Consider the following 11238-nt stretch of genomic DNA (forward strand, 5'->3'; position numbering starts at 1 on the left):
CACATCATTCACACTGAGCCCAGTATATAGTGATTTTAGTGACAAGGAACTGATTACTTTAGATTCCTGTCTCTTTACAAGATTTGAACTTTCACTGCGACTCACACTTGTAAATGTATTTGCCTGCATCGCAGGGTACACTAGAAAATGGATGGAATTTTTTTTTCATGATTTTGGAAATATAGGAATGTCCAAGATCGTGTTCCTGCATTTGATGCAGGCTCTGGCACTGAGCCAGCATCTTTACTTGTCCATAACAGCTTATCTGATCAGCTGTCACGTGCATCTAACAGCCGCGGATGAATTCACGATCCACCTGTGTCTGTTAAGAAATTAAATGTAGCTGTCAATGTCTGACAGCGGCATTTAACAAGTGCAGAGCAGGAGCACGTCATAAAACACTCCCATTGGCGGCCCGTCACATGATTGCAAGGCGCCAGTGGGTTGTCATGACAGCCATAGGTTTGCAGAAGACAATCGTGCCTGTCATTGTAAATCTTCTATGAATGTCAGCCACGGCCAGCACATAGGAGATGAGGATTTATGCTACAGCCCTGCTATGTGTATCCAGGAGAGCGGATGATAGCAGTTTCAAGTCTCCTATGGAGACTATTGAAGCAAGTTAAAAGTTAAAGAAAATTGTTTTAAAAATATGTTTTAAAAAATGAAATAAACATAAAAGTTCAAATCACCCCACATTCGCCCCATTCAAAGTAAAACAACTGAAAATTTTTAAAAATACACATATTTGGAATCGCTGAGTTCAGAAATGTCCCTATCAAAATATAAATAGAATTAATCCAATCGGTAAAGGGTGTAACCACAAAAAATCAAACTGCCAAAATTACGTTCTTTTGGTCACAGCAACATTGCGATAAAATGCAATAACAGGTGATCAAAACATCGTGTTGCCCCCAAAATAGCATCAATAAAAACGTCAGTTTGGTGCACAAAAATAAGCCCTCACCCAGCCCCAGATCCAGAAAAATGGAGGCGGTAAGAGTCTCAGAAAATTGCAACATTTTTTATTTTTTTTATACAAACGTTGGATTGTTTTCACCACTTAAATAATAAAGAAGCTATACATGTTTGGGATCTGCGTATTCGTAATGACCTTGAGAATTACATAGCTAGGTCAGTTTTAGCATTTAGTGAACATGGTAAAAAATAAACCCGAAAAACAATTGTGGAATTTCGCAATTTCACCGCAATTGGAATTTTTTTCTTGTTTTTCAGCACACTATATAGTAAGATCAATGGTGATTTTCAAAAGTACAATTCGTCCCGCAAATAACAATTCCTCATCCAGCTATATTCCCAGAAAAATGAAAAAGTTATTGCTTTGAGAAGAACAGGAGCAAAAGATGAAAGCGCAAAAATGAGGTTAAAGAGATCATTCAACTTTGGGGACTTTTTTTTTACTTAAATTCATGACTTTGGGGCTAAAAACAACTTTTGCAATTGAGTTTCATTAAAAATGTTGTACCATAATGGTTTTACAGGATCTTTGTTTCAATCACTGCACATTCAACTTTGATGTGGTTTGTGGTCATAAAGCAGCCAAGAGGACCTTAGAGAAAAATAGGTGAAAATAGAAACTCCCCATCAGACCATCACAGCCGGCTGACTGAAGGATTCTCAGCTAGCTCATTCTGCAACCAGCAGCAGAGAGAGCAACACAGAGGTTAAAAATGCTTTTAAGACCATGTGCACACATTGAGTATTTGGTGAGTTTTTTACCCCAGTATTTGTAAGCCCAAACCAGGAGTGGAACAGTCAGAGGAAAAGCATAATAGAAACATTTGCACCACTTCTGCATTTTTCACCCACTCCTGGTTTTAGCTTTCAAATATGTAGGTAAAAAAACCTCACCAAATACTGAATGTGTGCATGTGGCCTTAGTCTCAATTACGGTACATGATATTAAGTAAAAAAAAATTATCCCCAAAGGATAACCCCTTCAAGACCTCTTTTTTGCCCTAGGAAGCAAATTTATTATATACTTTATTATACAGATCAACTATGTTGATTCTAGTATATGTTTTTGGAATTCTGAAGACATAAACTTGTTCATTTATTAAAAGAAAGATTTTCAATTTATTTGCGATGTGATAAAATGTATTCTTACTTTAAAGTTTGTAATATTTTCTTCAGTCGAATTTAGGAATTTGTAACTAATATTATATATATATATATACACTCACTGGCCACTTTATTAGGTACACCATGCTAGTAACGGGTTGGACCCCCTTTTGCCTTCAGAACTGCCTCAATTCTTCGTGGCAGAGATTCAACAAGGTGCTGGAAGCATTCCTCAGAGATTTTGGACCATATTGACATGATGGCATCACACAGTTGGCGCAGATTTGTCGGCTGCACATCCCTGATGCGAATCTCCCGTTCCACCACATCCCAAAGATGCTCTATTGGATTGAGATCTGGTGACTGAGGAGGCCATTTGAGTACAGTGAACTCATTGTCATGTTCAAGAAACCAATCTGAGATGATTCGAGCTTTATGACATGGTGCATTATCCTGCTGAAAGTAGCCATCAGATGCCTGTTCTTAGCTGAGAGGAGTGGTACCCAGTGTGGTCTTCTGCTGCTGTAGCCCATCTGCCTCAAAGTTCGATGCACTGTGCGTTCAGAGATGCTCTTCTGCCTACCTTGGTTGTAACGGGTGGCAATTTGAGTCACTGTTGCCTTTCTATCAGCTCGAACCAGTATGCCCATTCTCCTCTGACCTCTGGCATCAACAAGGCATTTCCGGCCACAGAACTGCCGCTCACTGGATTTTTTTTCTTTTTCGGACCATTCTCTGTAAACCCTAGAGATGGTTGTGCGTGAAAATCCCAGTAGATCAGCAGTTTCTGAAATACTCAGACCAGCCCTTCTGGCACCAACAATCATGCCACGTTCAAAGGCACTCAAATCACCTTTCTTCCCCATACTGATGCTCGGTTTGAACTGCAGGAGATTGTCTTGACCATGTCTACATGCCTAAATGCACTGAGTTGCCGCCATGTGATTGGCTGATTAGAAATTAAGTCTTAACACACAGTTGGACAGGTGTACCTAATAAAGTGGCCAGTGAGTGTATATATATACATATATATACGGCTCTGGTAAAAATTAAGAGATCACTACATAATTTTCAGTTTTTCTGATTTTTCTCTTTATAGGTATATTTTTGTGTAAAATGTAAATTGTTCTTTCATTCTATAAACTACTGACAACACGTCTTCGATTTCCAAGCACAAAATTTTGTATTTATTTTCAGAAAATGAGAAATGGTGAAAATAACAAAAAAATGCAGTGCTTGCAGACCTCAAATAATGTAAGAAAACAAATTCATAATCATTTATAAACAGCAATACTAATGTTTTAACTTAGGAAAAGTTCAGAAATCAATATTTTGTGGAATAACCATGATTTATAATCAGAGCTTTCTGCGTCTTGGCATGCTTTCCACCAGTCTTTCACACTGCTTTTGAGAGACCTCATGCCACTCCTGGTACAAATATTTAAGGAGTTCTTCTTTGTTTGATTGCTTGTTACTATCCATCTTCCTCTTGATTACATTCCAGAGGTTTTCAATGGGGTTCTGGTCTGGAGATTGGGCTGGCCATGACAGGGATTTGATGTGGTGGTCCTTCATTCATACATTGATTAACCTAGCTGTATGGCATGACGCATTGTCCTGCTGGAAAAAACAGTCCTCAGAGCTGGGGAACATTGCCTGAGCAGACAGAATCAACAGTTTTTTCCAGGATAACCTTGTATGTGGCTTGATTCGTACGTCCTTCGCAAAGATTAACCTGCCCAATTCCAGCCTTGCTGAAGCATCCCCAGATCATCACCGATCCTCTACCAAATTTCACTGTGGGTGTAAGACACTGTGGCTTGTACGCCTCTCCAGGTCTCCGTCTAACCATTAGACGACCAGGTGTTGGGCAAAGCTGAAAATTAGACTCATCAGAGAAGATTACCTTACTCCAGTCCTCTATGGTCCAATCCTTATGGTCTTTGGCAAACTTCAGCCTGGCTCTCCTTTGCTTCTCATTGATGAAAGGCTTTTTTTCTAGCTTTATATGACTTGAGTCCTGCCTCTAGGAGCATGTTACGAACTGTTCTTGCCGTGGACTTCACCCCAACTGCCATTTGTCATTCCTTTTACATGTCACTTGATGTCATTCTGCGGTTGCTGAGTGACATTCGAGAGACACGTTTTCACCCTCTGCAGGTCTGTACCTTTGTTGCCCTCAATGTTTGCTGCTTGACCTTGTTGTAATGGACTGCCGTCTTAGAAATTTTAAGGATGGAGGTAACATGACCCTTACTGTATCCCTCAGCTAGTAAAGCCAGAATTGAGCCCTTCTTCTCCTCACTCAAGATTTTTCTTTTCAACTCCTTTTGCATGGTTAAAAGATATTTTTTCATTCCTATTACTTTTGGGATATTACTAGCACTTGTTTTGCCATCCAGCTTGTCCTATTGCAAGAGGATTGTGAACACCACAGCAGGTTTTTTATACTTTCCTTTGTTAAATATGATTTGGTTCAGGTGATCACCTAATCAGAAGCACATTAAGTAGAATGTGGTGTACTCTGGTTGGAATTCAACTGACACTGGAATGGAATGGCTGTCAGACATGTAGAGAAGCTGATTTTTATAAAAATCTGCAGTGGTCTCTAAAATTTTGCCAGATTCTATATATAATCTGTGTGTGAATAAATATATATATATAAATTAAATGGCCCTTAGGGCTCATTCACACGTCTGTCTTTAAACACCTACTGTATGTAACAAAATGGTACCGGTGTTAGTGTTTTGGATCTGTCTGTCATCAGTGTACAGCCTCTGTTTCTGTTTTTACCATCAATGTGTCATCAGTGATTTTTAGGGATCGATATAGACATATATTGGCACTTTTCAATTGGTACTTTTCAATTGTGATGCCGGAGAAAAATGGCCATGTGGAAAGCACCATAGATTATAATGTGTACGTGTTCTACCGTTGTAAAAAAGAATAAAATATGCACATGCAACACAGATGTCTGAATGAGGCCTTATTTAGGAGGTTAGTACAGGATGGCAGCTGTCAATCTCATTATCCATAACGTAAATATAAAGCATGGTGAAATACTGGATATACTTGAGAATAAGCTGACCCGAATATAAGCCGAGGCACCAAATTCTGCCACGAAAAACTGGGTAAGATTATTGACTTGAGTATAAGCCGGGTATACATTGTCCCTTCATCCACATCCTGGTATGCATGGCTCCCCCGTCCCTGTCATTGTATGCATGGCTCCCCCGTCCCTGTCATTGTATGCATGGCTCCCTGTCACTGTCCTGGTATGCATGGCTCCCCCGTCGCTGTCCGGGTATGTATGACTCTTTATCCCCTATCCTTGTATGCATGATTCCTGTAAAAAAAAAACCATCCTATTTACTTGCCTGCTCGGCTTCACTGGCACTTCCTCTCGCTTGTTCCGGCGCCAGCAGCTCTTCCGGCCAAGCGATCACGTGGCTCCGCTCATTAAGGTAATGAATATTCACTCCATGCCTATGGTAGTGGAGAGGCGTGCATATTCATTACCTTAATGGGGCCTCATGATCGCTCGGCCAGAGGAGTTGCTAGTTCCGGAACGAACAAGATGCAGTGCCAGCGAGGGTTCGCAGTTAGGTAAGTAAGATGTGTGCTGAAAGCCAGCGGCTGCGGCTCGCACTGTGCGCTATTACAGCAGCACAGGCTTTAGTCACAGTTGCCAGCTTCTGCCTCTGAGACCCGCTGCTCCGCCGCTCCCCCTTCCCCGCCGTCTTTTTGGGACAACTAACTTGTGTATAAGTCGGGGGGGGCGTTTTCAGCACAAAAAAATGTGCTGAAAAACACAGCTTATACACAAGTATATACAGTATGCAAAAACTGCACCAAAATTCTGCGCAGGCCAAACGATACTTATCGGTGTAAAGGAAGAAACTTTATAAAAATAACTATTTTATGTATTTATTGGATCCATGACTAGTCTGTAGCTAATGATCCACTAATGTAGAGTTAAGTCTGGCAGTCAATGATCATTGATGTAATGTTCTATAGATAGGACTAGTGATGAGTTTGCCTAGAGTGCTCAGGTATGTACTGAGTATTGTGGGTGCTTGAGTGACATGTTCGAGCCCTGTGACCCGCATGTTTTGTGGCTGTCTAACAGCCATGGGGACTCGAACATGTCACTCAAGCACCCGCTATACTTGATGCATACCCGAACACCCTAGGCAAACTTGAGTAACAAGCACTAGCACTAGATAGGATGCATTCACACACTTAATAGTGATACTTTTGCTCTGTGAGCAGTATTTAGGCAGAGTCATATACCGTACTACATTTGCCTAAGGTCAGTTTCACTCATCCGATCTTCACAGTTTGTGCATAGACTGTGATTTTCTGACCAAACTCAGGTCTCCCAACCCCAACTCAACAGTACTATGTATTCCTATGAGATGTCTGCGACTGGGTCAGGAGGCCCACAACCAGTGTGTAAGTCGGGGATTGTGTTCAGACCGGAAACATGGACGTGTGATTTCTACAATTCCTAAAGCAGCCTCCTTTAGGACATGCCCAATCTGCACTATACCAGCACGAAGATTTATAATGTCATATATCATAGTAACTGTGATAATGTATCGCACTTATATTTCTGAAGGTGCTGGTTAGTGCCTGTTCGTTCAATGCAATTGTAAATGAACAGTTGCAGATTTGTGTCATCTTGTCCAGACATGTGTAATTATAAACTTCCCGTTCCCATTATTCTATGGCTGTTGCAACTAACAGATAAATGAAAATCTATCTGTAATTAAAAGAAACACATTAAAACTGACTGAAAGCTGATCTGTTTTACTGCCTATAGCAACCAATCACCGCACAGCTTTCATTTCACATAACGCTTTAGAAAAATGAAAGTTGCACTGTGGTTGGTCGCTATGGGCAACTAGGACATTTTTCTGTTAGACAGCTTTATGATCTTAGTGCCCAAAATGTCTTCCATTTATGCTGCTAAGAAGGACACAACCCTGTAATCATATTTTTACTAAACATTGCCTATAAAAAATCAGCCACTTTATACCTAAAAGTTAGTCTGTAATTTATACAATGTTTCTTTGTGATACTAATATAGAAATAAGCTATTTTTTGGTTCAGTTTTCTTTTATAGTTTTTACTGTTCATGTTTCACAACAATTAAATTCTCTGAATTATTATGGTCGTGTGTATACCTATTATGTCTAGGTTTGATTATTCTTATGTTGTATGTATGTAATAATGTATATATATGACATACAAAAACTGATTTTTTGTATTTTGTGTTGTTGGGGCTTTAGTTTTTTTCTAACTTTTTTAAAAAAAATTTGCAGATGTTTCATAATTGTTTTTATTTTTTACATAATTTGTCTCCCAAGAGGTCATAGAAAACCACTGGGGAATAATCTTTTCTTTTAGTGGTCATTTTTTTCCTACTGTAACTGGAGCATCCATAAGAGCTATAGTTACAGGGGAAAACAGCACCCCACCAGAGCTGATCTTGATCTGCAGCACATCTGCCATGTCATACAGAAGCTAGTCAGTGCCGATGCTTCTGTCACCTGCATAGCATTCACTGAGCATTATGCATCTGGCAGAAAAGAAGACAGAAGCGGAAATACACCACTTTTTTCTTCTCTCCAGTACCTTTTGAGGAAGCCAATGCAAAATGGGCATCAAGGGTGCTCCTGGTGGCACATACTGCATATTGTATTTAAGGTGGTTCATCATATCCTTTTGTTATGACATCTATACCAGTATGCAGTGCATGACGTGCTTTGTGCTACCCCATCTTGGCAAGTTTTTACTGCTCTAATCACTTTTTCTCCATTTGTATGACTACTATTATTGTATTTTGTTTCCCTGATTTCAATATGATTTTTATTGTAATCATGTTTTGACATTTTTTAAATAATAAAAAGATATTGCCTTTGATGAAATAGAGTAGTTTTCTATATTTTATATATTTGAAGTAGATCATTGACTCTCATTAAGAATAGGGACAGTTTGGTTGATTATTGTTGGGGGGAGTTTATTTTATTTATTTTACTAATTTATGTAGCGCCATTAATTCCATAGCGCTTTACAGTGAGTTAATACCAATCTGACATGTCTGATTACGGACTACCTATCCTTTTATTCTCTCTTCTAGAGAACACAGGAGCACTCGGTATATGCCAAAGCCCGACAAGATGGCTACCAGCTGGACGATCAACCAAACCAGCCAACAGGCATCTAATTTGTATGACTGGCCAATTTTTTGTTACTGTACTTTTGCAATTTCTTCCCTTATTCCAAGAACTGTAACTTTTTTCTTTTTTTTCCCATCAATATAGTCACATGAGGTCTTGTTTTTAGCAAGATGAATTGTAGTTTTGAATGATATCTTCAGTTTACTATAAAAAAAAAAAATGGTACTTGGGTTTTGTTTTTACAGTATTCCTTGTATGGTAAAAATGACCAGGCAATATGATTTTTTTATTTCTGAATGGATAAGGTGACAGCAAAAATTGCATAGTTTTTTTTGTTATTATTTTAGCTGCTTAAGAAAATTCAGAACTTTGTAAAAGAAAAAAACTTTTGTTGCCACTTTCTGAGACCCATAACTTTTTCTATTTTAAACATATGGATTAATTACTTTTATATTTTGATAGATGGGACTTTTAAGGATGCATCAATACCAGATATGTTTACTTTTATAATTTTTTTTAATTTCTTTATTTTTTACAGTTTTTATGTTTTTTAGTCCTCTTAAGATTTGATCCACAATTCTTTGATTGATTGTTCTATAGTACTGCAGTATATAGCGAAATCGATGGCCGGTAGTTAGGCGTCATAGGACTACTAAGGCCTGTTTCACACTTCAATTTTTTTACGTCAGTCCAAATCCGCCAGAGTGTGAAAAAACGGATCTGTTTCTGTTTTCCCACAAACGGATGTCACAGGATCCGTTTTTTGACGGATTTGTTTTTGAAGGCAAGGTGATGAAATTGAAAGGGAAATGACGAGAGAGAGATTTTCCGAGTTTGGGGTTAAATTTCTGGCAAGAAAGTTCTTCCAAGCATGCTCAGTGTCAAAACGCGGATCAGTTGCCGGATTCCGTGAAAAAACGGTTGGCAACGGATCCGCCGCCCATTGGCGACCATTATAGCAAATGGAGGATAGCGGTGGATCTGTTGCTATCCACTAGTTTGACACAGCTAAAAAACATTTCATTGTCCGTCAACTCAAGTCAGCGGACGCCAAAATTATGGCGGATCCGTCAAAAAATGGATCCAACGGATGACCATCCGTCAAAATCCGACGCTAATGCAAGTCAATGCGAAAAAAACGGATCCGCCAAAAAAATGACGGATCCGTTTTCTTTGCAAAACGGCGGATTTTGACTGATGGCAACAAACAGAAATGTGAAACAGGCTTTAGATGGCAGCTATGGGGGCATTCAGCAGGTCCCAAGTTGCCATGCTATCCAATCGAAGCACCAGTGATCGCTTATTTAATTGATGCTGTCAGTGATTGACAGTAGAATTTAAATGATTAAACAGCAGTAATTTGATCTAAGTCTGGTCACTGTTCTTATCTTCAGGTGCTGGCTTTATAACGCAGCCTGTATCTGCCGCTTGCGGTGCAGGCTCAGCTCCTGAGCTCCCCACACAGTTGTGAACCCCAGCAAAGGTGCAGCTTAGGTGTACCATTACATACATTTTCCCAAAGGGATTTTAAATATAATACAAAATACTGACTGAAATACTGTTGTGTAGCCATATTTTATACAGGCATGGTTATGCGCATTTACTACATTTACGTACAGTACAGTACATAAATGCACACATACTCTCATTCACTATATGCAGATATAAACACAGACACATTTCATGCTCTTGCTACATACGGTACATATTCTACATTAAGCACATAGTACGGTATATCATGACTTTGCACATGCACACAAACAATAAAAAACAATAAAAAATTGCAACTTTTTTGAAAAAAGAATGATCTGTCTATCATATTAGCATAAGATAGCATTACTTGTTCCAGTTATGACTGTCTGTTTTGGCCTGCATTGTCATATTATTAGAATTTTAGCTTTTAATCTTTTTACCACATAGAATCATGAAAAAATAAATTGAGTCTCTTTGTCAACATTGTGTTAGCCTCTTCAAGGTCAGCTTCATCCCAGCATATTATCAAGAAAGCCTAGCACAATGATGCATGGATATAATAGCAGAACTGTTTATTACTGGCCTTAATTCCTTCTGGGCCAGTTTTCTGGGAGTTGAACATTATGCTCCGGTAAGACAGATGATACAATATAGGTAACACATGTGTCCCTTATATTATTGCACATATTGCAATAGGACTTTGTTTTTCTTCTCTGTCATAAAATGTTTTTGTTTTTTTTCCAGTTTTCAGTGGAACATATTATCAGATCCCAGTTCTTGAGAAACACAAAGTTTTAAGCAAATATCATTGCCGGCTCTAAATTGACAGATACTGAATGAAAAAGTGAAATATACAGTGTAGGATCTGTGTTACACCAACCACTCACACACCTCCTACGTGCCGCCCTACTCACCATGTGTTTCTCTCTGGTCTACCCAGTAGCTGACAATCGCTCTGAGCTGCCTTATGCTTCTCTTCCATCTCTACTTTTTGTGAGTCATAGGGGGGCATGGCTGGACTTCATATCCATTCTGTACTGCAGAGTTCTGCTTCCCCGGCCTATCACCTCCCAGCAGGTGATATATCAGGTGACTCCATCCTCCATTCCTCACCTGAACATTCTTAGTAGCTCTATCTCTAGCTCCTGAATTGCTTAGTCCCACCTGTTTTGACCTGGCTTGCCTTCTGGTTTATCCTGATCTCTGTGCTACTGACCTTGGCAACTAAAAGTGAATCAATGCTGCCTGCTCCAACCTTGGACCGTCTGACTACGCTTTTCTCTGGCCCACCTGTACCCCCTACCCGAGTCTCTGACCCTCCTGTCAGCTGATACAGTCCCAGGGACTGCTCTGGATTTGTATCTGATGACTACCGGTGGCCCAGCCAAACCTCATCATCCTCCAGGTTAAGCCTAGCTAGTGGCGTGGCGCAGTGGGTCCACACCCACCAGCGTTATAATCTGAGAATATCGCTAGTCTGTTACATTTACTAGAGATG

This window comes from Dendrobates tinctorius, unplaced genomic scaffold (genome assembly GCF_039654945.1).
Source record: "Dendrobates tinctorius isolate UK_male_01 unplaced genomic scaffold, ASM3965494v1 ptg000051l, whole genome shotgun sequence".
NCBI lineage: Eukaryota > Metazoa > Chordata > Amphibia > Anura > Dendrobatidae > Dendrobates > Dendrobates tinctorius.